Source organism: Desmodus rotundus, chromosome 9, assembly GCF_022682495.2.
Source record: "Desmodus rotundus isolate HL8 chromosome 9, HLdesRot8A.1, whole genome shotgun sequence".
Classification (NCBI taxonomy): Eukaryota; Metazoa; Chordata; class Mammalia; order Chiroptera; family Phyllostomidae; genus Desmodus; species Desmodus rotundus.
The window spans coordinates 14,161,898-14,189,545 of NC_071395.1; the positions used below are offsets into that span (position 1 = coordinate 14,161,898).

At 45.8% G+C, this 27,648-nt stretch overlaps 1 long non-coding RNA gene across 1 annotated transcript in view; it reads right to left on the bottom strand.

The window, feature by feature from the left end:
• Window positions 1–3,801: 3,801 nt before the first annotated feature.
• LOC123480600 (uncharacterized) overlaps window positions 3,802–27,648 on the bottom strand; it is a 39,041-nt gene continuing 15,194 nt past the window's right edge. The window contains exons 2-9 of the long non-coding RNA XR_008425195.2: window positions 24,821–24,963; window positions 24,633–24,736; window positions 24,086–24,262; window positions 23,679–23,750; window positions 8,913–8,973; window positions 6,117–6,226; window positions 5,018–5,232; window positions 3,802–4,109 (exon numbers count right to left, since the gene is read on the bottom strand). This is a non-coding gene — a long non-coding RNA (uncharacterized lncRNA). The remainder of the gene's footprint in view (window positions 4,110–5,017; window positions 5,233–6,116; window positions 6,227–8,912; window positions 8,974–23,678; window positions 23,751–24,085; window positions 24,263–24,632; window positions 24,737–24,820; window positions 24,964–27,648) is intronic.

Here is a 27,648-nt window from a genome sequence, read left to right on the forward strand (position 1 = left end):
CCTAGAGACAGGGAGAGGAGCATTGAAGCAGTGTCGCTCACAATCCTCCAAGTTTAAAACCACCCCACAGTCTACAAACAGCCGAAAGGATAAATAAAACGTGGATACAACCAACAGTGAAAATGGAGGAACTACACCTACATGGATGAACATTGCGAATATGATGTAGAATAAAAAAAACAAGTCTCTTATAAAAACACTATGGGTTCATTTACAGAAAACACAAAAACAGGCCAGACTAAAATGTACCTTAGTTTAGCATGCACGTATTGGTAGCAAAAATACAAAGAAAAAAGTGATTAAAGGACACAAAATAGAGGAAAATTGTTTCCTCTGGGGAGAAAGGAAGGGAGTAGAATTGGGAGTGGCATAGAGGGAATTCTAACACACTCTCAGTGCTTCAGTGTGTAACTTGGTTGACACGTAAAAGGGTGTTTGATTACTAAAATATACATATACATTTTAAGTAAAGTTTAAATGCTCTTATGTGTATATTATAGATTTCAAAACAAATTTAAAAAATAATAAATCTTCACTTCTATTCCAAATGGAGTAACAGAGACCAAATTTATCCCATTGCCTGAAACAAAAGCCAACAAGAACAACAAAAATCACAAAATATACGAGACAACAGTTTCAGAGGCCGGACATCAGTCATTGAGGGAAAGTTATCGCGGGAGACAGGGGACAAATGAGGGGGGCCTCTGATAGGCCCTGCTCACTGCTTTGAGAGAGTTGCTAGCAGCAGGAGCAGAGGGGCTGTTCCAGCAGAGCCCCGGAGATGCCCCGGGCTGAGAGGTGCGGAAGCCCCGAGACCAGCGTGGCTGGAGTTCGCAGGGCCAAGCACCAGAGACAGCAAAGCCTCGTGGAGAGAGAGAGAACCAGAGATCTGCAGAGGCCCCGTTGATAACTCAGCAGAGCTCTGACGAACACATGCAAGTGACGAAGACACCACACCTGGGGAAAGAGCCCTCCGAAAGGGCCCAGGGCGGCAGTGCTGAGAGCCTCGGGGAAAGGACACACCACGGGCTATTTACTGAGTGACTCCTATATGCCAGGCAAGCTGACATGTATATCTTATCTTCACAGTGACCTTTAGGATAAGACAGATGAGCAACATCCTCACTTTACGGAAAAAGAAGCTGGGCTCCAGAAGGGAGTAACTTGCAGGGTTCCACAGCTAGTAAATGTCAACGCCTGGATTCGAGATTAAGCCTTCTGACCAAAATGACGTGTCTTGCAGTTTGCTGTGCTCTCTCTCCTTACACCATAGCGGGGATGGACAAAATCCGGAGAGAATTAGCTTTTCTTTACTTACTGGCTAGAGCTCTCCTCCCTTCCTTAACAAGCAATTGCTTGAATTTCGCACACGACACTTAAATTGGACGCACTCCACGTATGAGGGCTGCAGCTTTCCTTCACCCTTTGATTCAAGGTCGACTTCCTGTAGAGGAGGGTTGTAGCTTTATGTGATTCACTTAAAAATAAACTGAGTACCTATGGTACACCAGAACACAGTTTGTAAAAACGCTTACACAGAATTTTAAATATTGGGAGGTTTTTAAATGATTTTTTCCCCTACAAAACCTTTTCCATCTTCAAGAATATTAGTAAAATCCAGGAGCTTCACGGAGGCCCCCTGAAGGCAGCATCACATAACCTCGTACAACGGTTGGTGGATTGAATGAGTCGAGTCCCTAAATGAAGAATCGTGGCGTTGGGGACAGGGTGGGCCGTCTCAAATTGAGCAATAAAACCAAGGGGGTGTCCTTCATCTGCATCACCAGGATCCTGAAACCAGGTGCAAAACCTCACGTTTCTGTGGGTGCAGTTTTCCTGGGTTTCCAAAGGAGTCTGTAACCCGGTAAGGGAAATAAGAAACTTTCGTTCCATACTAGTAGTTCTCAAAGTACAGCCTCTGGACTGGCTGCAGCAGCCGCAGTAGCACCTGGGGTCTTATGAAAACTGCAAGTGCAATACTTAAACCTCACCTAGACCTGCTGAGTCTGGAGTGGGGGGGGATGGGGAAGGGTCCTGTGATGCGCGTTGTGACGAGTCCCCCAGGTAATCCCGACGCTCATGGACGTTTGGGAACCCCACCGCACACCTCTCTTGGATGTACCTGAGAAAGCCACTAGTTCTCATCTGGTGGGGAAAGGCTTCCCCTCATCCTCGGAGAGCTTCCTTTTTTTTTCAGTCTTATTCAAGCTCGTCTTTAATTCTACTTAATGCAGGAAGCTTTCCAAGCCTGGAGGAACTAAATTTGGTTTCTCTCATCATGTGGAAAGAGCCACCTCCCCCAACTCCCACCCTCTCTCAGCACAGGATATTCACATTGTTTCTTAAAAGAAAAATAAATAAATACAGAAAACCAGAATCAAAACTTCAAACCAACCATAAAAAGCCCTTGGTGTATGTTTGGACAGTATGTGCATAAACATGTGGCATGTTTATTTTACTGTTGTAGAGCTTAAACGTCTGGACTAAAGGACTATATAAGGACTATAAAGGACTATAACATATACACACTCTTGGGCAACATACACTTTGTTGCCAAATATATTTTGAAATATTAGATAATAGTAACAATGCACCCAAATGATGATCCTGCCCTATCACGTGCTATAGAGCCACAGGGCCCAGTTGCATTCATGTTGATGTAACTGTTTGCATTTAAACGTGTTCATCAGAGGCCATGTCCCCACAGTGCTCTAGCTACTGCGTGGAACATCCAACAGGTCCGACCCCTATTCCCATGGTCACTCCTCTGTGGCAGCCTGTGCTTCTGGCTTGGCTTTCCCTGCGAAGAAACACTGGAAACGTTCTTGGTACCGAGCCATGCTTCCATCTGGGACAAAGATTAAGAAAGTGGGAGGGAGCTTTTGTCCAGATTATAAATGCCAGATGCTGTCACATTAATAGTCCTACATGTCCCAGCGGCGCTTACTTCAAACACGGGCTTTTCAAGCCCTCCTTTCTGAAGCATGGGCTGGTAATTGTCAAGAGGAGAGAGCCACTACATTTGTGAGCACTTACTCCACACCGCCACCGAGAGAATAAAGGGAAATCCCCAGCCTGCACCGTGGCTTATCAGCTGTCACGTAGCATGACATCACCCCGATCGAAGACTTCCACGCTCCAGGGAACCACGGGAACTGTTAAAGAGGTCACTGTGTTGGCTTTGAGCCAACAGGACATAAGCCACTGTCGGTGAAAGGCCATTTAGCCTTGGAGTTAGCGTTGACTTATAGGAAACCACTCAGCTGTTACAAATGAAAGAGCTCTGGAACCATTTTCCTTGCAAACTCGAAGAGCAAATGGGTCAAAACTGATGCGCCAAAAGAAAGTAGCAAAAAGAAAAAAAGAAAAGAAACCACGAGTGATAACAAATTAAAGAAGGGAGATAAGAACAAAGAAAACGTGGAAAGAAAGAATAAGTAGTGAAGAAGGGAAAACGGTGCAACAGAACCGACTAACTTTCTAACTACAGTGATGATTTTAGGCCTGGTCTTTCCAAGGGAAGCACAGTTATGAAGGAGTGTAGCTAAGATCTGCTGGGTCAGCATTACTGATTTTTCCTTCAGCCTTAGGCTCCAATACTGACCCTGTCTTTAGTTACACTTGTGGAATGTTGTTCATTATGGATTTTCATATTGTTTAAATATTGGGATAAAATACTATTTATCTTGATTATGACTTTTTGAGCACCCCTTCAATTTTTCACCCAGGATGAGTGTCTCCCTTGCCTCCCCCAGTCCCGGCCCCACAGAGCATACTGTTCGTGCAAATTGGACTTGGTGCCATCAGAATAAGAGACGGAGACAACAAAGGTATTTCTTTCTAACGGAAAGTCTAATAATTAATTGTCTAGAGTCAGCCGAACATAGATTTTGAGGCTGGAAGCTCTCTTGGGAAGCTGTTTGCACAAAGCATGGGGCTGGAGAAAGGCTTGTTCCTTGAGGAATGAAGGTGGGAACACTTGTCCTGAGTGATGTTTCTTCCATGTGTTCACTTGCTGTGGCCAGGCCAGCAGGGTTTTCATGGTCCTCTCCGGCTCTGTCACAGACCTGAGGCCCCGAAGTGAAACCGAGACTCTTGTCCTGCTGAGTCTGAGAAGATAAACCAGGAACATGGCAACTTCCAGATTTAAGCTGCAGTTTGAACCTGACAAGCTTCTCCCCAGAGCAATGAGACAAGGTTCAGGAAGAAGATGCTCTATCAATCTATTTGCTCATTGGTGTGGGAAAGGCTACAGATCCCTGCTTGTATGTAGCATGCCTGGGTCTGGAGGCTCCTCTAGGAGACTACAGAAAAACATTCAGATACAGAAAATCCTTAGGGAATAAAACTAAAGTCACCAACTTGAGAAAATTTGATCTGTGTTACCTTTCAAAGAAATGTACGATTCAATGAAACTGCAAATGTAGGGGATTCCAAAAGTTGGTGCATGTTGTTAACAACAGTAGCTTTTATTCTCTTGTTACCATTCGTTAAGAGAGAACACACAGGGTATTAAGCATTTTACTTATGTTATCTTTTTTAATGTTCCTACTAACCACCAATGGGAGACTTCCCCATCCCCATTCCCCATCTGAGGAAACTCAGAAAAGTGATTAGCCCGCAGCCAAATCAAGCAGTTTGTTAGTCGTGGATGAGGCTAGATATTCCTGAGTCCAGCTCACACCACAGTCGGGGCGCCTTTCCTCCACTCCAGACCACAGACCACGGACCAAGTCTGCTCTGCTCCCTCATGGGCTGGAAATTAGGAACAGGTTTTATGTCTTTCAATGGTTGAGGGCAAATCAAAAGAAGAGTGCTATTCTGACACCTGAAATTCAAATTTCAGCATCCATCAATAAAGTTTTCTTGGGACCCAGCCACGCCAACTCACAGTCGTGTTGCCTGTGCTGCATCCGCAGGGCTGAGTAGGTGACACAGAGACCGTGCAGTCTGCGGTCCAAAACATTTACTACCGGCCCTGTGAGATAATGTGTGCCCACCCCTGCTCTCCACCAACCTTAACGTTCCGTCAATCAGGCCAAACTCCTTTCTTCTTAAATGATAGTCTTCACGGAAGCGAAAAATGTAAACAAGCACATACATGTGACTGCTGGTTTCTCGATCAGTCATGAATTTCTGCCAAACCCATGACTGATGATAGGAATCATACAAAGCCAAGAGAGAGCACCCTTAAGTCGCAGCAAGAGAATATTTTTTTCCAGCTATATAATTCTATGAAAAAAGGAAAACAAAAGTATGGTAAGGTAAACACCACCACACCACAATGCAAACAAAATGAAGATGCTATTGCAAAATTCTCTGTTTAAAAATCTCGTGTTTAATGTCTACTTCCATTGGATTTCTGCTGCCGGCATTTCCCCTGACAGGCGCTCTGCTGACCCAGCATCCCTGACGTCATTGTGTGAAATGTTCTGGGAAGCCAACAGGCAGTTCTCAGCACCCTGGGTCTCGCCCCCAAGCATTATTCATAATGCTAATGTCATCACTAGGAGCCAGCTGTATTCCCATAATCCCCTCCAGAGTGGAAGGAAGAACACTGCAGAAACGTCTGTCCCAGGGACCTCAAACGCAAGGCTGAGAGAGCAATACTTCCATTCACAACAGCCAGACACAACCTGTTTCTCTGGCTCTTGCTTCATGAGCCTCAGAGCAGCCTCCCTGGACTTCCCTTCAGTGCTTTTCCAGTGGTGCCCCCAGCTCCCGATATTTTTTATGACTCCTGCATCCCACTAGAGGCATTCATTGCACAGATATGAAATACTATTAAAAGGGCTGATAGAGTGCTCTTCCTTGGATGATGAGGTAGAGGTTTCGATGCCAAAATCAATGCACCTGGGTAGAAATTATTTTCTTTGCCTCATCTTCAGTCTTTTAATTTCCCCCCCCCTAATCTTTGGCCTCAGTTTAAATCATCTTTCCATAGGGAAAATATTCCCAGCAACCTAAGCGCATGACCAACTCTCCATGAAAGTAAACTCCTTTTCTCCATCTCCCTGGCCTCCTGTTTTCTGACACGTTTGCTATTCTCGAGAGTCTGCCAAAGTCAATGTACTTCCAAAAATGCCTCAATGCGCCGATCTGGTTTTCAGACCAACCTGATATGATGCCGTTGAATTTTGACAGGCAAGCAGGAAGGAAATGACTTAAATCAGAAGCAGGCTTGGTTTAAAATTGTCTTGTCTGTGAGTGGTTGTTTTCTTTTTTCCTAGATGGTTCCAGAAAAAATAAATATGATTCTTGTGAGTGTCCACTTTGAAAGTTGTTTTTTCCCTTCTTTGTCATTCTCTGTGTGACTCCCAAGGGGTCGTTGAAGAGAATTTCCAGGAGGAAAACAAAGAGAAAAGCCAGTGAAAAACTCAGTTTGGTCACTATCTCAACTGTTTTTCAAACGTGGGTGAGCTGTCCGGCCAGCCAGCAATGGGGGCCATTGTTAAAAGCTCACCCGGTTCCTTGACTACAGTAAAATAAGTAACTTTTAGTCTAACCAGGACCAGTTTGAAAAGTTCTCTTTAAGAATCTTGATAACTATGCCGGAAATGACTTAGAACTAGGTGGTGTAGAACCAAACCTTTAAAATGTAAAGTGCTGAAGGAAGGGAAGCTTAAAGAAAACAGAAAAATCCCAACAAGAGCACAGATAGCCCTTTAAAATGAGGGAAGCAGCTGAGTCAGACCCTGTCAGCAAGCTTCACTGGGGCCTGAGGGCTTGTAACAACATGATTTTTTAAAAATCAAAAAAGTTCATAGCAACTTTTATCCAAGGATCCCCAAATCGTCTACAAAAGTGAAATCACCTATCATTCCATCGGAGCGGATAGGTGCAGGGTATCACCATTGTCTCTCTAAACCAGGGCACTCTTGACATTCCGAGCCAGACAATTCTTTGACGTGGGGGCCATCCTGTCCATGGTTAAGATGTTTACCAGCATTTCTGATTCCCACCCTCTAGATGCCAGAAGCTCCACCTGCACTTCCCCCAGTTTTGACAACCCAAACTGTCTCCTGATATTACCATTGGGTCCTTCGCAGAGCCACATGGCCCTGGTTGAGAACCACCATTCTACATGAGCAAACCAGGGCACAGAGCGGTCACACTTCCACAGCCCTGGCCAGGAGGCTCAGTTATCTGGAGCATCACCCTGTGCACCAAAAGGTTGTGGGTTCAACCCCCAGTCATGGTGCATATGGGAGGCAACCAATTGATGTTTCTCGCTCACATTGATGTTTCTCTCTCTCTCCTTCTCTCTCTCTTCCTTCTTCTCTCTAAAATTAATAAATATATTTTAAAAGTTTTAAAAAGCTTATATAATAGTGCCCAGCCAAAAGGCAGTCACTGACCTGGAAGAAGAAAATGATGGCTCCTGAGTCCCACGCATACGACCCTTACTGCCACCCCTGCTGCCCAACGCAGTGGGGACTCACCTGTGTGAGTCCCTGATTTATTCTTTGGGTGGGTCGCTTCAGAAAATACATCCACTAAAAGTTGTCAGTTCAAATTTGCCCCCACACTACAACACTTGACTATGTCGACTATGTCTGATTGGGGTTATTCTCCTGGGAGTCACTAAATGAATCCTGAGACTAACTCCTCTCTCAAGGGATCCAGCCCATAGAACATGAACTGGGCCCAAAGCAACTCTGTAACTGTACATGCAGAATCCTTTATAGCTTAAAGCCTTTACCAAGAGCAGAGCTTCTTATGGGCAGGACAGGGGCAGAATGGTTCCGCCAAGCAGATGAATGCTTTTTCATTTGTTAAGTCCCTGAACTACATTTTTTTTCACAGCATTGCTTGGAAATGATTGCAACATATACTTTTGTTCATTGATTTATTTAATCAATTTGCATAGAAATTTTTCACTATGTCTGTGCTTGTCTCTTGACAAATTATACAATGCCTATGCCCTCCCTCTGCTTTGTTGACATCAGCTTGTGAACTTGTTGATCTCTCCACGTGAGTCAGCGAAGTCAGGTACAGATTAATTTGAGCAATGAACCACGTTAAGCATTTTGGGAATAGAGACAGGTGTAAAAACATATTTGTATAACCTGAACTCTGAGAGGCACAGAAGAGGAGTGAGATGGCAGGCTGGGGTAAGTAACTATTACACAAAACTGGATGTAAACCTGTCACACTCCGCTCTGTAGCTATTCAGTGGGCAGGCACTGAATGCCCCCTGGCTCCAAGGCCCTGTGCCGATACTAAGGGGAATACGAGAGTGCCCAGAGTCAGCTCTGCTTTGATTTTCTTTTCTTTCTTTCTTTCTTTCTTTCTTTCTTTCTTTCTTTCTTTCTTTCTTTCTTTTCTTTTTTTTTTTTTTTTTGCATAGGCTAACAGAAAAACTATTACATATGTATAAGCAATTACTGTGATGCAGAAGGCAATCAGTGCTTTAAAGAGGAATAGGCTAAGGGTGTGTTTTTGGCATTCACAAGTTTTGGTCCCATGACACCACAAAGATTTCAGTTTTCATCATGAGGGGGCAGGTCAGATGAGTAAAGTTGCCCTAAATGTAGAATAAAAACCTGGGCTGAGCTGTAGTTCTTTCATTCCCTGGGTGCATACCCCTGAGCACGTTACTGAACCTCTGAGCCTCCATTCCTTTGTCTACAAAAAGAGAACAAGGGTAACTGTGAACAGCACAGTTTTGTTACACTTTCAGGCAAATGTTACAATATCCAAAGTAGGGATTTAAGCATAGCTATACTTTGTTTACGGCTTACCTTATGCAAAGTCCCTCGGTATATTACCTTTAACCTACACAATAATCCTATGACATCGGAATCATTGTCTTTTTAAAGATAAGGAATTTGAAGGCCAGAGAGATTAAGTGATTCGTCTGAAGTCACACAGCTGGCATTGAACAGACTGCCGAGTCCACTGAACCTCACCTGTGGAACCCAAGGGCGTGAGTAATTTCTGTACCGCCACACTGCCATTTCACCATAGTCTCTATTTTGCATAAAAGAACAAAAAAATTATGAATAAACAGGTCAATACGGCACCCGTGGAAATATGAGGATTGATAAAATAAGCACCAAGAAAAATATTGATTACCACATTTAAAGAAAAAAAAAAAAAGTTACTCTCAAGAGGATTCTTAAATGAGACAAGGCATCTTAGAAATTGAGACAAAAAGAAAAAAGAAAAAAGGTGTGAGGATTCTTGCAGAAGTCCTGGTCTTATACTTTCTTTGTTTCAACACTTGGGCAGAATGAGGGCCTGAGAACCTTGGGAGTTTTTCCGAGTTTGTATGTGAGCCCAGGACGCAGCATGCCTCCCTTCCCCAGAAAGGAAGAAAGGACGAGGCTACAGCTGTGTTCTGGGGTATGAAGAAGAGAAAGAATTAGGTGGCTCTTCTCCGGAAATGAAGACATGTTCTTATTGGCGGATGGTATAGGATGACATATCAGGTGGAAATAATCTATTTTTACGCATTATAGATTGAGAATGTTGCTTTCCTGGGACATAACAAGGAGACAGAATCATGAAAAATATTCAAGGCCAATAAGGATTTACAGAGTCTCCTTTACACAGCAATCTGTTATGGGCTGGCTGCAGGTAGCTACCTCATTTATGCATATGAACGCAGACAAGAAAACTGGGGAGCAACGGGCCGGTACTTTGCCCACGCTGCCTCTGGAAGTCGTCGCGTGTTGCTTTCTGAGAACTGGCCACCTTCAATGTGGAAGGGGGGCCTCTGTGGCCCCACCTAGGCCGGCCTTGTTCCCTGAGCACAGAAGCTCCTCCCACTCAGCTGCTCTGCAGTGCTCTCTGCTCACCCTCCACCAGGCACACACAGGGAACACCAGCTGGTAACATAAAGCAGCCCCGACAGCTTCCAATGGCTGGTGGCCCTCAAACTGACCATCGATGGACAGCCAAGGCTCGATTATCTGCAAAAAGCTTGCACATCTCCTTGGAAAACTCCTGCCACCGAGGTGTATTCCCACACAATAGGGCACTAATTCTCACAATGTAAGGGAGTTTTTATCTCTGCCTAAGCAAAGAATTAGAAAGAGAAGTCTGTAGGTAAAAAGGAATCCTCCGAGGCCTCCAAAGCTAAAGAGAAATTCATTTTCTCTGGGGAATCTGTGACTCCCCTCCATTAGGGCAGATCATTGGGGTTACCTGGAACCTCTCTAACCTTACACCACTGCTGAAAGCAGGTATTAGTCTATTTTTATAGATGATGAAAATAAAGTCTTAGAGGTTAAGCAACTTGCCCCAGGTTACACGGCTGGGAGGTGCCAGCTTTTCAACCTCATCTTCGGTAAGGCACTCCCCTCCCAATAAAACAAACAGCCCAGTGAAATGAGGGGAAACACTCCTTCTCTTTAATGCATGATTGAAAAGTTAAACCTTCTGGCTCAATTATCCAGGCTTACACCTTGTCAGCCACCTACCGTGAATGTTACATTTTATTCTGGCCTTTCATTTGTCTAGTTACTCTCAGGCCCCTGTCAATGTAAGTGCTCATGAGCTAAAGAATAATGTTAATAGTAGCCCTGAAACATGGCATTGCAAAAACAAAACCAAAGTGAACAAAACAACATCAAGATATATGATTCATTCCAAGTCAAACAGAAAGATTTTTCAATTAAAAAAAAAAACCACAAACACCAAACCTTAGATCACTTTATGAACACCAGCAATAAAAATTACCATGAGGCATTAATTACATTCGCTCTAATTTAGAAAGTAAAAATTGTTATGCCTGTATCAAGGTAAAACTAAAACTAAGCAACCTGCTTAAGGTCATTGGCCTAGTAAGTGCTAGAACCTGAATTCAAACTCGGACTTTCCTGCTTATAACCCTATACTCTTCCCACTGCACTAACACGTGTAACAAAGAGCTGTTTATACACACAACCCTTCACAGAATGACTTCTCAACTCCTCACAAATACTAGGTGGTGGGAAGTCACCAGCCTGAGACATCTAAACGGGCTCAGAAACCTCCACCATTGGACTGACTTAGGGCTCGCCATTTTCACACGGCCATCAGCCCACCAGAAGAACTAGTTAATTTCAAGAGCAAGCTGGATCGGATGGCATAATAACCAATTAACTTGGGGGAAAAGTCTCGAAGGACACTGTTCTCAGAATAGTAGTGGCAACGTAAGGGCATTGGACACCCATGAGAAAATGGCTTCACCGCAAAGACCAGTCCAACGGCTGGACCTACGCTCGCCCAGGCTAGAAGCACTCCCCACCCGATGCATGGAAAACGGTTTATAAAAGATCTTTCCACAAAGCAGGGCTTACATCAATCACATGCCTCAGAGTTCCCAGCAGCCAGTACACAAAATACTGTATTTGGAAGACAGGTTCTGTGTCTATATTGTGTCTTCAAGAAGTGAATTGAGTCAAAATCCTGATTCTTCAGCCAGTAACTGTTGCTGTACCAGAAGGGCACACAGAGATATCCTACGAGTTTCTGGCCCCAAATCTCTCTTCTTCTGTTGAGCTGGGTAGACACAGGCCCTCTAGCTTAATTAAGGCTTAGCCTAGAAGGAGGCTGAATTTTCTGAGGCCAAGCAGCAAAACCTTGAGTGCTTGTTAAAACATGGATTGATTTCTGGGCTCTACCCACGGAGGTTCTGATTCAGTGGATCTGGGGTGGGGACTGAAAATTTGCATTTCTAGGGGTGGGGCCTGAGAATCTTGCATTTCTGGGGTGGGGCCTGAGAATTTGCATGCCAAGTTCTCTGGTGATGCTGACACAGCTGGTCTGGGAACGGCGTTTTGAGAACTGCTATTACAGATGCACGCTTAGACTTTGTCCCCAGGGTCCTGCCTCCCCAAAAGCAGGAGGAGACAAGATAAACTCAAGGAAAGCACACCAGGGCAAGAACAGCTGGCTAACGCCTCCCTTTCCCAGAGCCCTCCTCAGTTCTTTCCAGAACTCTCTCAGTCCCACCTTTCTTTGAACCAGCCACATCAGGAAATGAAAAGGAAACCAAATTAAGAAAACAATCTGAAGAGCAAAACAAGTCTCCCTCCTCTCCCAAAGGAGTGGGAAGAAAATGTGAACCTTGCTCCTCCCCAAGAAACTCTACTCCTTATCACTGTGATCCAATTATTGATTTTTTTTTTTTAGTTGGGAAGCCTGATGAAGCCTAGAGGTGCCACCAGCAAGGTTTACAGTCCCTGGTTGTATCAGAGAAAGTACATTTTGCAAAGACATTTACCATAAAAGAATGGACACATCTGAAACTATCCATCCAGAAATGTTATTTGCCCACCCAGAGAAGCATGCTCTAAAATGAATGAACACATGGTAACCCTCCAATTATTTCTTCTCTTTAGACCCATGGTTTCTGAGAGTGCTTTCACCATGCAAATGAGAGGGGCTGGTGTTAATTCTATACTGTATTAAATGGTTGCTGGGATAACTATTGATTTTTTTCACCTCAGATGATTTTCAATTAAGGAATGTGCACACATAAATGACCACTTCTTCCAGCTTGAATGGTCATTTATAAGAAGCTTAGGGGTTAGGACCTACGAAATATTTTTAGATTGGAAGATGTGTTACAGGCTGGAATGTTTGTGGGAAATATCCTCTACATGAAGAATTCCTGCTCCAAAATGCTGGGATTCATGAACATAAACAGCTCTGAGGGAAAAGGGAACAGCATCTCCTGTCTGGCAGGGCCCTGGCAGGGCTCCCTGGAAACTCCAGCACCAGCCAAGCACAGCGAGGCCAGGCCTCTTCCATGCAGGGCTGGTCCAGTTCCAGGGAAACGCCTTGGGCTTGGGACAGCTCTGGAAAGGCTCTGCTCTAGTTGGCAGTGAGCCAAAGTTCGTTTCTCCTTCTGTTCCCAGGTCCCCGGACAAAATGAGTCAGCTTCGGGGCCCTGAAGGTGCGGGCTGCAGCTGAGGAGGCCTGGAGGACCCCATCAGAAATAACCCCAGTGCGCTGCCAGCCCTTCGCTGGGAGGCTGACCAGACTTGTTTGGGTTTTGGTTTTTGTTTTTTCTTTTTAAGCAGCATTATGGGGAAGAAATGGAGTATTTACTGAAATTATCCTGCTGAGCTTATACGTTATTCTATTGTGTGCTCACATTTACCCCAAGGACAGGAATCATTGCCTCTTCTATGATACGTGGGGAACAGCGGGTGCTCAGGGATACTAAGTGACCTGCCCAGCGGCACACAGTCCCTTAGTGACAGAACTCAGATAAAGACCAGAGCCTGTTTCATCCTAAGTAACCGTGTCTACCAAACCCCTCTAACTCACTAAAGACGGGGAGACAATTCAAAGCAGCTCAACAATATTTCTTTTAAGCCTTTCAGACACAGAGTGGGGAACGAGCAGTTTGCAGCTTTTTATCAATGTCAGCGAGTGACCCACCAGCAGGTCCTTGGGTGACATTTCACAGTAAGTGATGTTGGGTTTACAGCCTTCCCGTCTCCTGGGACCCCTTGTCCACCACTCTGGACCTGCATCATCCTCTCCATCACAGCTCGCCTCCAGCTCCTGAAGTTTTCCAGAACCCTGACGAGGTCTCCCACTCCACGCCCCAAAGACCACGCATTGTGCTAGTGTCTCCTCTCCTGTCCCAGAAGAACCCATCTAATCCCAGCAGGGAGGCAAGCACCCCTTGCTTCAGAATGAACCTTCCCTTCCCTTCCCACCATCAACCTCTTCCTGCTAATACTTCCAATGTTTCCACAGACCTGGGCTCGTTGTGAAATGTGTCGGAGTGCAGTGGTGTATACCACCTGAATGACAAACGGGTTCGACTCTTCAGCGATGTGTGCATTTTAGGGCTTTCAGTGAATTGCTAACGCTAGGTGCACACTTTTATGAACTACAGGGGCTTCTAGGTGCATTCCTTCCTAGCCCTACCGCTTTTCACTTCTCACTCCCCAAGCACTAAGAGGACCGCTCGGACAGGCCACCCCGTCAGACAGTTTGTCAAAGTCTGATCCAACATGACCAGGTTTGGACTTGGTAAGCCTTTCTGCTGCTGTGGTTTCTTCCAAAATAAAAAAAGAGGGGGAGAGATTTCATCTTTCCACAAACAATCTTCTACCTACAAATGACACAATGCCAAGAAAACCCATTGTGTTCAAGGAAGCCACAGGACTGCCTCAAATTCCCGAAGACCTGAGTGGTGTAGATCCCCCCAGAAAATTTCATTAAATAGTATATGTCACAAAACTTTACATTTTTAATGTAATGTGGCCCAAATATTCTTTGTTCAGACATGCTACTGGCTTAGGGTGGTTCAAGAGCCATGAAGTCCTGGCCTGCTCGGCACCAGAGCACATACAGCTATAGACGCACCAATTCCGAGACACTGAGGTGTTAAACTCGATATGTACTTTCAAAGCGTAAGTTGTCTTTTACTTATTATTAAGCAAACAATGAATGCCCTGCGTGTTTAAAAATCCAGTGCTCTATTTTCCAAAGCAGAATGGACAGAGGCTCCTTTCCCGGTGTGGAAGGGAAAGCTTGCTTCCTGTAACAGTTAGAAATACAAGGGGGGGGAATATAACTACAGTGAGGACCCCTAGGTGAGGGTGTGGAAAAGCCTGCCACCCGCTCTCTGTCACTCTGTATTAGCTGATATTCTGCCCCATCACTGGCTTTAAGGCACCTTCTGTGGGGGTGGGCTATGCTAGTGATATCAGAAGAGCACAGCACGGTAAATCATTACCCCAGGGGGCCTTGCCTAAACACGTCCTTCACGTCCTTCAGTTCCCCGGGCCTCAGAGCTATTTCTCAGTCATGCCCCAGGTCCTCTGTCCTTGGTCCTTTGCTCAAGCTGTTCCCTCCCCTGGGGCACACACTCACTCAACCCTCTGTCTTCTTCCCACTAAATGTTACTCATTTCTCAAGGCCCATTTCAAATGTTATGTTCTTCAAGATGTCTTTCCCAATCCTTCCCAACCGGGGCACATTTCTCCCTGTTGAAGCCTCTCGAGCACTATCTTTGTATTTACCAAAAGGGCTTTCTATTACAGTTGTTTGTGCTTCGTACTTGTCAGGTCCCTCCTCCTAGGACTCCCGTCAGAAAGGAAACCAGGGGGTGTTCATCACTGTCCACTTAGTGAGGCTGGGCAACATGTGTTGAGAAGAGGAGAGGGTCGGTGAATGTGTGTGCGTGTGTGTGTGTATGTTTTTAATGTGTGTTTAAAATTGTAGAAGGGTGATGTGGACTCCGGACCTCGGAGTCCATGTGTTGTGGCTGCAACGAACAAATTCACACAGGCTACAGAAGCCCTGTGGAGGGAAAGGGATGGCATGGCCACTCTCTAAGTGAGAAAGAGGGCCCTGACCCCTGCCTGGACAGGCTTTTATTGCTTTTCTGGGCACATTACATCAAGGATGGTCCTCATTTACTATGCACAGATTCTCTGTAGGTGTTTGCCTTTTACAGATAACAAAGGAAAGAATGTTGCTAATTACTCCAAAGAAAAGGATGTTGCAGATGCAAGGGGAAAAGTGTTTGAACTGGTTACACTCCATACTTGGGAGGTTTAGCACAGACTTTAGGAAGTTACTTTAAAGATATGCAGTAAACACTTGCTGCCTCAATCCAGGGTGAGGGAGTTTTAGCAAAAAGCAAGCCTCATAGCAGCCTCGGTACAATGCAGGCCTGATTCCCCACAGGAGAACCGATCCATGGGCTTGGATCCTGTGTACCAACTCGTTCCACCCCGGTTTTCCAAATCAGGGGCTGGGCTACATTCTCCATGCCATGCGGAATGGTTCCCTATACCTGGGGTCCCGTTAGTGTTGGAGAAGGGTGGAAGATGAGTTGTCGAGGATCATGTAGGGTGATCTCAGAAGAAACTGTAAAGCGGGTGGACATTGTCATTCTCTTTCATCCTCCTATCATTGCTTGGGTAACACCCTCTTTTTATAGGTGAAAGTGCACTGGTGTGGGTTTGGGTGATTTCTCGCTGACCTGCAGAAAAGTGGCAGCAGTTTACTATACTGGCTTTTATTGCTAGGTGACAGAGGTGGGGGACACACAGGACGAAGGTCTCACAGAGACAGATATTGAGGCTGGGAAGTTCAGAGCCTGACACAGGTGTGTGTGCTCAGGGTGGGAGGGTAGGGTGGCACCTCCTGGGGACACCTGATTGGGGAAGAATTCATCCTCCAGCTTGAGAGCACCAATCATATCATCCAAGCCTCTTAGCTCTACTCCCTGAGCCTCTAATTGGCCCCTTCCCTGGGAAAACCAAGAGGTTGAGCACAAAACCAGAATCTGACTAGTTAGTGAAGAAGCTAAAGAAGAAGAAACAGGTACTACTCAGTCTTATACTTCCAAGCTAGACTTTAGATAATGGAAAGAGATTACTATAGAGTTTATACCTTAATGAAGGTGAACTGGAAGAGAGTTACCTGGCTGGAGCCAACACTGGCAGAGTGCGCAGAGTAGGGGGGTGGGCTGGGGAGGCTGTGTGGGAACATAACACGCAGAAATGTTCAGGATCGAAGCATGGGAACCAAGGGCAAGCCTCCCCTTGACCTTGTCCCACCCCTGGAGCGGGGCCAAAGTCTCCTGGAAACTGTGCACACTGCCCCAGATGGACTTCTCCTCCTCGTCAGCAGTTCAGGCCATTTGGGGGCACTGTCCCTCGGTACAGGAGGCGGGCCCCCGCCTCTGGTGGGGCAGTGGTGGTGTGGGAAAAAAGCCCTGCCAGCATGATGGCGGAAATCCAGCCTTGCTGTGTGTATCCTGGACTGCTAAGTTAGAAGGACTGCCGTGTCCCGCAGGGAATCGGGCAGCACTGAAGAATTGAATGTGGACAGTCTTTCCTGATTGCTGTCTAAGCCAACCTTTCGATGGGGGTGGAAACATAAAGCAGCTCTATACTATTGCTTGGAGAGGACCACAAAGCCACAGGCCACTTACTAGTCTGTTGTTGGAGATCCCCAGACGTGAAAGAAGTCCCAAGTAAACTATCATTTTTTTGACTAACACAAAAGTCTTAATATAGACATTGACCTGCAAGGCCACCACGCAAGGTCAGTGTGGGAGATGAACAAACAGTTCCAGTGATCTGAAATCCAGGCTCCTATTGCTTCCTTTTCTGACTGGTGAGCACTAGCCTGTGCCCACTCTTGTCCTTCCAGACAAGCCTTCTCATCTCTGGGCTGGACCCCAGCGACCTGAGGGAAGAGTACAGGAGCAAAAACCTGAATTTCATATTCAAAGCAAGGCAGCACAGGACTCATAGAAGGTGGAAAGAGCTTACGAAGTACCCTTCTTTGCTTTTCCCAAGAGAGAAAGAAGGGAATATTCTAGGATTATTTCTCTTCTTTACCCTTCTATAGGGAACCATTCCACATGGCATGGAGAATGTAGCCCAGCCCCTGATTTGGAAAACCGGGGTGGAACGAGTTGGTACACAGGATCCAAGCCCATGGATCGGTTCTCCCGTGGGGAATCGGCCTGCATTGTACCGAGGCTGCTATGAGGCTTGCTTTTTGCTAAAACTCCCTCACCCTGAATTGAGGCAGCAAGTGTTTACTGCATATCTTTAAAGTAACTTCCTAAAGTCTGTGCTAAACCTCCCAAGTATGGAGTGTAGCCAGTTCAAACACTTTTCCCCTTGCATCTGCAACATCCTTTTCTTTGGAGTAATTAGCAACATTCTTTCCTTTGTTATCTGTAAAAGGCAAACACCTACAGAGAACCTGTGCATAGTAAATGAGGACCATCCTCGATGTAATGTGCCCAGAAAAGCAATAAAAGCCTGTCCAGGCAGGGGTCAGGGCCCTCTCTCTCATGTAGAGAGTGGCCATGCCATCCCTTTTCCTCCACAGGGCTTCTGTAGCCCATGTGAATTTGTTTGTTGCAGCCACAGCACAGGGACCCCACCGGCTGGAGTCCGCGTCACCCAGGCACATTCCGTCACGTCAGTGGGGACGCTGGCTTCTATGCACGGAGTGCCAACGCCTTGGACATTCTCAGATACATCTCCTGGGAATTTTTCCCTGGGAGAGAAGGAAGGATAACGGATCTCTCAAGGAGCTTCTAGTATAAACAGCAGGGATTTTCAGTCCTGAATGAGCCTGGGAGAATCCATGAACCTCCTGAAATTGTATATAGCTGTGTGTATGTTTGTGCAAAATTTCTGGTCAAGATCCAGATCTTTCTTCAAGTCCCCAAAGGGATCCAAAAAACGGGGGCAGGGGGAGTTAAGAAGCACAGATCAAAACTAAAGAGTCACTTAATTGTAGTAATTTTTCTATGGAATGCCACAAAAATAGACTATTCACAGTCATCTAATTCTGTGTTTCTCACGCTGGTTTAGATAAAAGACAAGCTTAATTCTTGGCCTCCTGAATTTAAAGATAGCCTTGAAACTTTCATTCCTCTGTAAACATGTGATTTTTCAATACATTTGGATTTCTCAGAAATCGTTCACAAAGCCGGTGCCAAGATCCACGGCCCCCTCGGTATCGCACTGGGCTGCCCTGAGCCGCAGGGTAATTTACGACCAGCCTGCTGTGCTGGGCCCTCCTCCCCGTGTGACTAACAGGAAGCGAAGTTTGGCAGCAAGGCGGCCTTAATGAATGAAAAATGCAAACCTTGCAAATCCCTCTGCATTTAAATCCCCCAGAGTCCTGATGCAGACACATTTCCAAAAAGCCTGCATTTCCAAGATGCAATTTGCTGCCCTCCAAGTCTGCTGTAGGCCACCCAAAGTACATTGGCCTTTTTAAAACAGATTTTTATCAGCCAAGCACATACAGTAGGGTTTTTTTAAAATGATAAAACAGGGAAATCTGTTGAAATGAGAAGCTTCAGTGAGAATGATAAGTCACAGATTATCATGGCGGAGGTTCAGGCTGGCCAGTACACAGGGTCAGGGGAGAGAGAATGGGTATCTGAGTCCTCGCTGCTGCATTCCACTGCCGTCTCTGGAAGAAGGAAGCAGACTCCCAGCTGGTTGTGACCTGGTACAGGGTTTTCGCATAGAAACAAATGGTGCCGAGGGAGAAGCCGCCACTGAATTCTCACAGGCAGTAGCCAGTAATTCCTTCTCATTTGTGAACTTGAATTTCATGAGGTAAAGACTCCAGGGAGGTGCTGAATACAGAACGGCTGCTTCTTTCTTAGAGTACAGAACCCAGGCTTTCCTGGGGTGTGGGGGCACCTTTCACCCCAGGAATGGGATTTTATTACCCCGGGCAGGACACAAATGGCAGTGCGGGTCCCCGATCCATTATTCAAGACCCCTCAGGCCAGGTGGGCTTCAGAATTTGGAATCTTTCGGATCTGTAAAAGGTTAACATGGAGCATGTGCTCCAAACCCCAGAGAGGATGAGGCAGCACCCCGTAAGGAAGCAGACTCTATTTTAATCTTCTTCCCACACTCGAGTGCTGGCCGCGTCTCCCCTCACGGTCCCAGGATGGGCAGTGCCGATCCGGAACAGGGAGAGAGGAACGTGGCTTTCTCCTCGTGGTTTTCCTTGTTATCACGGAGAAAAATTCTGTTCTAGAAGCCCCAAGGCAACTTCCCCCAGGTACCGTTGCCCACACCTAATCTAGTAGGAACTCCAGGTAAAAATTCTTTCCCTGCTCTTGGGAAGGATATACCCTCCCTGACCACACAGCTGCCACGGCTGGAGCAAAGAGTCTGGGTTCTTCCTCAAGGAACAAGGAAGGAGAAGTGCTAGTTAAGGCAACCAGTGGCAACGACCCCACCACCTGGATTGTATCAGAGAGTCATGGCCATGGTCCCAGGGGAGGAACAGCCAAAATAGCCTAAGTGACATCTGACTAAAGTGTTCACCACCTGGACCCCTGGTCTACCTGCCTCCTCTAAGAAGCCCCTGTAGACACTGAAACTGAGACTTGTTCCTCAGGTACAAAGACTAAACTCTAGTGGCATGATCGGTGGTACTTAGTGCCCTATCTTAGGGTGTGATATCTAGGCTTGGTGCTTTCCTGTCAGCAATGTAAGGGAAGGGGACGAAGGAGGAGGACGTGGGAGTACAAGAGTGGAAGATTAAGCAATAAAGACACAAGTTGGAGACTAGACCAGGGGTTAACAAACCGTGGCCCTTGGGCCAAATCCAGCCTGTTGCCTGTTTTACAAACAAAGATGTATTGGTACAGCCATGCCCATCAGTTTACACCTCGTCTGTGTTTGCTTGTGCGCTATAATAGCAGAGTTGAATAATTGCAACATAGACCATAGGACCTGCAATGTGCAAACATTGGCTATGTAGCTCTTTATAGAAAAGTTTGCTCACCCCCGAGCTGGACCAACGGGACAAAGTGAGGTGATAAGAGAACAAATATAAGATGACACTCTGTCCTCAGATCAAGGAAGGATCACAGAGGAATTTACAGAGATCCCCAAAGATGGGCTCGTGTAGCAGCAGGGAGTCTAGGTTAAGTGCCCTAAGACCAGAGACAGAAGACCACAGGCAGATGGGAACTTCATTGCCATGGCCACTAGAAAGAAGGGAATAGCTAAAGCAAGGCCAGATCCCGGGACGCACTGCAGGACTACAGGAGTGGACAAATGAGTCAGATGGGAATTCAAAGGGAAACCCCAAGTAAATGCATGCTTCTTCCAAATGGGCTTAGGAACCAGGGAGTGGTAAAGGATGTCGTGTGTGCGCACGCATGTGTGTGTTTGTGTGTGCGTGTGTAAACTCAAAAATTTGGAGGCAACAATCCCATCATTGGGGTGAGAGCCCCACACCTGAGCGTGAAACGCGGTGGTCGGCACAGATTTGGAGCACAGAGCCAGAGCTTGGGTGTGATGTGAGCAGCGGACCAGGGCTGGCTGGAGGGAACTCTGGGCTATTGAAATGACTCCTGCCTCAAGTCAGAATTGTTCTGGGACCTGAACTGAGTCACTTGGGGAGAGGTCAGCAGCTTATGTGAGAGTCCCTGCGGGCAATAGAAGCAGGGACACTGAGTGACTAAAAAAACCTGTTTCCATTGGGGTCATTCCTGGAGACTGTTGATCTAGAATCACCACCCTCTACCTTAGGTAGCTCAAAAAAAAAAAACAAAAAAAAACCCCACATTATTTTCCAACTCTCTTTTTTCAAAATTCCATTCTATTTGCTTAAGTACAAATATTCAGCTGTCTCCCCCTTCCCCAATCTGTACTTTAATGATGTTATGCAACATGAGGCAAGATGACGTTTTTGGTTAGTGTTTCCTGGTGGCAGCTGGAAGGGAACCTTAACATCAATATTAAAGATACTTGAAAATTGAACTGTGAGATGCGCTTCCCATAGACAGTGAATTCACCCCACAGTGTGAGGATTCTTAAAGCGCCATTAAAGAGGGTGCTCCCTTCCAGGAGGCAATGTCCTTGCCTCTTTGGGTTCTTCCACAGCCCGTATCTCATGGGATAACCCTCGGAGATTTAGGTAAACTTGGTTTGAATTCCCAGAGTTACAGCTTGGATGAGCCCAGGGCCTTCTAACATTTTCCTGGGAATTCCTGGCCTTTAAACCTCCTAGTTCCTCCAATCTTTGCCCCTGTATCTGTTTCTATAATCTGGGTGGCACCCTGTTATGGGTTGAATTACCTCTCCCAAGAAACAGCCGTTGAAGTTCTCAACCCAAGATCCTCAGAATGTGATCTGACTTGGATGTAGGGTCTTTGCGGATGTAGTCAAGTTAAGATGAAGTCAGAGAGATGAGCTCTAACCCAATATGACTGGCGTCCTTCTAATAAAGGGAAGATTTGGACACAGAGAAAGGCACACAGAGGAAAGATGAACTGAGACATAAGGAAAAGACAGCCATTGAGACAAGGAACACTTAAGGCCACCAGAAGCTACATGAGATCCTTGCCTAGTGTCTTCAGAGAAGGAATAGCTCTGCTGACACCCTAATTTTGGACTTCTGGGTTCCTTAACTGTGAGACAAAGCATTTCTGTTGTTCTAAGCAACTGAGCTTGTAGTGTTTCATTATGGCAGCCCTAGGAAACTCTTACACAGACCTTTCAGCACAGGCTCGAAGCTCCGCCCCAGCTACAACTCTGCTCTGGTCAGGCTTCTCCTGTGTCTACCATTTGGGGCTCCCCAGAGCAGTGGCTGTGCAACCTCCACACTACAGCATCGGCCTTCCCTCCGCCCGGACTACTCCCACTGCAGGAAGCTCCCCGACCGGGCCCACCTGCTGTCTCAACAACTATGGAAGTTCTAGAAAAGAAAATTTCTCCATTTCATTTTACTACCCCAATGTTTAATCCTGGGGTTCAGGTTGCTGCTTACATTTGCACCTACAGCCCTTTGTCCACTTTCACCACCAAAGAGCAGCCAGAGGATGTAGGCGTTTCAGTTACAAGGTGGAAAGAGGGGAAAGGCCGGGCCTTTTCTTGAACGCAGCACCTCTGAGACACAGCACGTTGGCTTGAGCACAGCAAACCCAGGGGCTGGTCCTCAGCTTTCCACACTCTAAACACTCAGCATGGTCAGGTGGGTGTAATCTTGAAACCAAATGAGTCTTGAATCCAAGGGGCCTACTTAATTTGCAATATGAACTATAATTGCCAAACGTACTGAAATACTCAGGTCCTCTCTTCAAAAAAATGGGGTTTTTTTTCCTTCTCTAAATAAAAGTACATTGAGACAGGGAGAACCATACTGTGATTTGGATTACTGATAAGTGTCAGATCAGGGTAAGTGCAGTTTGCATACCCTGGAATAGAGATCTAAAGGCAGGAGCTCTAGGGGCAGATGCAAATGGCTGGGAACCACAACTCTACCGCTTATTGGCTATGTAACCTTGGACAAGCTCCACAGCCTCATTTTCTTCATCTGTAAAATGAAAATAATGATGCTTAACTCATGGGATTATTCTGAGAATTACATGAGTTGATGTACATTAAGTGCTTAGCAGAGGCCTGCCTAATCCTTCCCTAAATTATCTGTTACTTGTATAAAAAGATCAGTTCTCTAGGCCAAGTGGTTGAGGGGGTCGGGGGAGGGTAGCGTCTGCCAGCTGTTGCCAGAAACTATGTTTGTTGCTGATAACAAGCATTTAAAATAACAGGGTTTAAACAAAACAGAATATTCTTTCTCCCTCTCTCTTTCCCATTCATAGTTTCCCTGCTCGCTGTCACACACACACAAAAGCCAGGGCAGGTATTGTGATTCAAGGTCAGAGATCAGGAGGGACCCGGGATCTTTATTCCTCTTTGTTCAGGCCTCTCTATCACGAAGTTGCTTCCTTCCTCAAGGTTAGGTCATGAGATAAGATAGAGCTCCAGCCATTACATTTGAATCAGAGACAGCTGACCATCCCCTTCTGGAACCTTCCCAGATTCTCAACTGAAAATTCCTGTTTACATTCATTAGCCAGAACATAATCATATGGTCTCACCTCGCTGCAAAGTAGACTAGCAGAGTGCCCAATTTCAGCTGGGCATGCTGCTTTCCCAGATAAAATTACATGGGTCCCCTTTTATCTGAGGGGGACACGTTTCAAGACCCCCATGGATGGCTGAAACCGTGAATAGTACGAACCCTGTATGTGCTGTGCTTTTTTTCCCATGCATGCCTACTTGTTTAATTTATAAATTAGGCACAGTAGAAGATTAATGAAAGCTAATAATAAAATAGAACAATTATAATAATATACTCTAATAAAAATTACGTGAACGTGGTCTCTCTCTCAAAATATCTTATGGTACTGCACTCACCTCTTCACTTAAATGAAGAACTTTACGGCTTCTCCTTGGCATGTCCGGATCGCCAGCATCACAGCTCTCGTGCTTTGGGGCCATTAGGAAGTAAAACAAGGGCGACTTGAACCCAGGCACTGGGACATCGCAACAGTCCAAGAGGGCTACTAAGTGATTGATGGTTGGGGATCCTCTGCAGCGTGGAGATGCTGGGCAGAGGGAGAGTCACGACCTGGGCGGATGGAGTGGGACTCGCGAGATTTCATCACCTTACTCAAAACGGTATGAAATTTAAAACTTAGGAATTGTTTATTTCTGGGCTTTTCCACCTAGTGTTCTTGGACCATGGTTGACTACAGATAACTGAACCCTGGAAAGCAAACTGCAGGAAAGGGGAGGGGGAGACTACTGTAGAGTTCACTTACTGAGGAAGAAGAGGAAAATGGATTTCCACAGTCAGCTTTGGTGTCTGGAACAAGGAAGGGCCTTTGTTCTTTTCTAGCTTAATCTTCACGTGGGCTTGGAGCTGAAAAGGATGTGAGGTCCTGAGTTCCGGAGAGAAAGAAGGGTCACCCAGAAAGGCCAAAAAGTGCAGGTTATTTCTAGAGAAAGAATAGGAAAAGCATGAGGATGAAATTAAGACCCTATTTGACAGGGGTTCTCATCACTTTAGAGAATAAAACTTGAACAAGTTCAGTGTTATGGCCCATTATGGGTTGGTGCTTTTTTAATGCCTGTAAGGCAGATATAAAATAAACCGTAGACAAGGAAACCGTGGCTCCCTCAGTGTGGGGTTTTGAATAAGTCAGTTTCCTCCTTAAAGTTGGCAGAAAAAGGAAGAGACATTTAGCGAGTGCCTATTTTAAAGATTTCTGCACTTTGCATCATTCTATCCTAACAATGGTGAGGTAGATATTTTTAACTCTGGGCACAGATGAATAAACTGAGGATCAGAGAGGTTGTGTAACTTACCCAGGGTCACTCAGGGAGGGAGCAGCAGGGCCAAGCCGGCGCCCAAGGTCTGCCTCACCTGGCAGCCTCAGCTCTTCCCAGCTTCCATCCTCTTCAGCTGGTTCCTGGATGAGGCAAAAATGAGCCTGACCCACTGGAGGGTGAATGGATTGCAAAGGACCAGAAAGATCAACTAACTTGGCAAAGACCTCGGATTCTTTCTCTGGCAGTTTTGCTCGGCATCCTCTCTTCTACTTTCTGGTGGGTCTGTTGTCTCAGGCACCGTTTTAGGTGACGTTGTTGACCATGGCGATGACAGAATGATGATGCCTTGCACTGGCTGCTCATTCTCCTGGGTAAACAAAAACGGGGCTGATGGTCATCTGCCTTTAGAACGCATCGCACATTGTATCCACTTCCGTGAAACTCTCAGTGCATAAAATCCTGTAGTAAGTAATTTAGTTTAATTTTGTTTAACCTAGCACTGTCTAAAATGTTCCTTGTTTCAGTCAATGGCACTATCTTATCTTCCATCCAATCACTCCGTAAGAAACTGTCACACATCATTTACTACCCCCCCCCCCCGCACCCCCCCTCCCCCCCGCCAACATTTCTGGTCGTATCTACATCCTTCACATCGCGGGAGCTAAAGGGCCCAAGCAGACCTTTTAGGAATGAAGGACATAGTGGAAATCTATATAAAAACAGCTAGACAGTGGATGCCACATGAGCAAATGACTCAAGAGCAGATGGACCCTTTCCCAACATCTTGGCACTGTTTACGCCCTCTGGAACCTAGACTTCCTGAAGATCAACCCTACCAGACTATGAGCTTCTGAGGGCAGAGGTTTCACAAAATTTCCTTTTAGTATCTCCTCACACAGTGGTGTCTATTGCAAGAAAGGTAAATCAGTAACTGAGTAAGTTGTGTTTCCTAGAAGGAAATTCCAGTTCTCAGGCTGGAGTCTCCAAAAGAAATATATTCCTCTAAGCCAACTGGCAATGTCCTAAACTCTATGTTACATGCATAAAATATGGGAAATCGGGGGGGGTGGGAAGCACACTTTATCGCACTGTGGAGAAAAAAGGATACGTTAGCACCGAGAAGGCCCACTGCTGGCCCTATGAGCAGGGGCTGGTGAAACAGCCACATCCAACTTCATCATGGTTGTGCCTTCATTAAGGCGTCAACCCTGAAACAAAAGTCAACTAGGGACTCCATCACCAAAAAGGGACTTTTATTCAGGAAAAAGAAAGGATTGCAAGCTGGTATGTCCAGGCATGGCAAGACATGTGCACAGACTGAACCAGACAAAGATGGAGGAAGTACCTTAGAGAGGGGGGAGAGACAGTCGGGGGAAGGGGCCATTACAGCCATACAGCCAGGTGGTAAGCAGAGCGTTCTTCCCAGGGGGCTCTGGTGATGACACGGAGTGTGAGAGAGGCTCCCACAGGCCCTTCCAATTCCTGTCCAGGTCAAGGTCTGTGTCATAAATTCTAACAATGGATGGAGGCCCTAGAGTGCTTCGCAGGGACGACCTCACGGCATCTCAGACAGGCCTCAGAGATCCCACTTCCCTCAGGCATCGGAGGAGGCATCTTTGTTGAATGTTCTCTATCTATCTGTACTGTTGGTAATGTAGGAATTTCCATCCATTTACTGACAATTTTTATCCAGGTATCTAAGTGCCAAGATAAAAAAGTGGGGGAGGGGGAGAAGGGTCATTTTTAGAATACATCAGTGCTTACGTTTCAATGACCTTAGAAAAAATTTTAAAAAGATATTCTGAGACTGTATGAATGAGTTATAACAGTTTTCTATTCCACTATGAAATAGCATATATTTGTGTAATAATTGCATAAAAATCTTTTGAAATAAAAGGATAATAAAACCTGGACTAGAAAGCAATACAATTTTTGGAAATCACAATAGTATATATATTTTAAACATGTTAACTTCCTTTTTATTGACCCCAAATAGCTCACAATTATCATAAGATAACAACTATGGTTGTGTTTTTATTCTTTACCTATTGCCAGCTTCAACTTTTTGTCAAGCAACTAACAGTCTGAAAATCATTAATGACTTATGCAGGAATTCAAAGATGTAACTATTTCCAGATAAACACATCAATGTTTTTCAATGAGAAAATCTCTGGATTTAACATTTCATAACAAAAGAAGGAAAAGAGAACCTACAGAGAAACATGTGACTAAACCATTAGCTTTAATTGTGCAAAATAACTTTTACAATGAGCCCAGACATTGGATTTAGAACACCATACTTTTTAAATCAGGAGTTGGGGGTGGGGGTGCTGAAAGTCTGAGCCGAAAGAGTGGGTGCCCCATGTCCCCATTGCAGCAAAACGCACGCTCTCAGAGCTCCTGTGCCCACTTCTCAGACTTCGACCTTCGATTTATTCCTGTTCAGACTCAGCGTCTCCTTCTCTCTCAAGCTTCCCGGCCTCGGCTCTTTGTAGATGTGTAGTTCTAGGAACATCCAGAAATCCCCAGGTGCTAGCGGCTCTGTCTTTGATGCCATCCTGATCAGTGTTTTTATCAGACGACTTGGAAGACTGCTGCAGTGAGGGAAAAGGCTGCTCCTCGTGGCCAGGTCAGTGAGACCAAGGAGGCAAAGAAGGTCATTCACTTACAGAGACAAAAGCAGTCTGGGCTGAGCCCTCTATCAGTATCACTGGATTCCCCATCCGGCCCTGCTGCATTATTGAAATTATATCTGCAAGTGTCTCCAACACATGCATTTGGTTTACTCCATTTGGTTTGCAATTCAGCTTGTCCTTGGCTGCCAATTGCTAACACCTCCCACAACCCATCTCAGTGCCTGTCACAAGAATACCTGTTGCCAGCTCAGCTGTCCGACCACAGGACAGCCTTCTAGAGATTGGGCAACATCTGACACCCAAGCGAGAATCCAGTCACTGACTATGCCCCCGGACCGGGTTTCGGGCAAGCCTCATCATGCTAGGGTGCCACAGAGCGACATTTTCTCGTGTGCGGATGACACAAAGCTAGGACG